This window comes from Plasmopara halstedii (assembly GCF_900000015.1).
Source record: "Plasmopara halstedii genome assembly, contig: Scaffold_3060, whole genome shotgun sequence".
NCBI classification, from domain to species: Eukaryota; Oomycota; class Peronosporomycetes; order Peronosporales; family Peronosporaceae; genus Plasmopara; species Plasmopara halstedii.
Window position 1 is genome coordinate 2696166 of NW_020189964.1, and position 379 is coordinate 2696544.

Genomic DNA, 379 nt, shown 5'->3' on the forward strand with positions numbered 1-379 from the left:
CTCCAACGAAATTTCTTGTGGAACCAAGAAACGAGCTTAAAGAGCTTACCGTTCGGCAAGCTCATCTTCCGTAATGGCCGGAGGTCCGATGATGTGGAGGCGTAACGATCGAGTAACCGCGTCTTTCGCTTCCACGGCGGGATCTGCCGGGTGGAAGCCATATTCCTCACGAGGGTCAATGACCGGTCGTGGATGAGCGCACATCAGGGCCGCCTTACGGACAGCTTCCAGCTGCCGCTTCTGTGCCTCTACGAGGTCATTGGTGATGACACCACGTCCCTCAGATGAAGAGAGACCAGGAAACGGACATGGGGTCCGCAGGGCGCGAGCAGGGCTCGTCTCACGCCGCTGGCGCGGCTCGCCTTCCTCGTCATCCCAC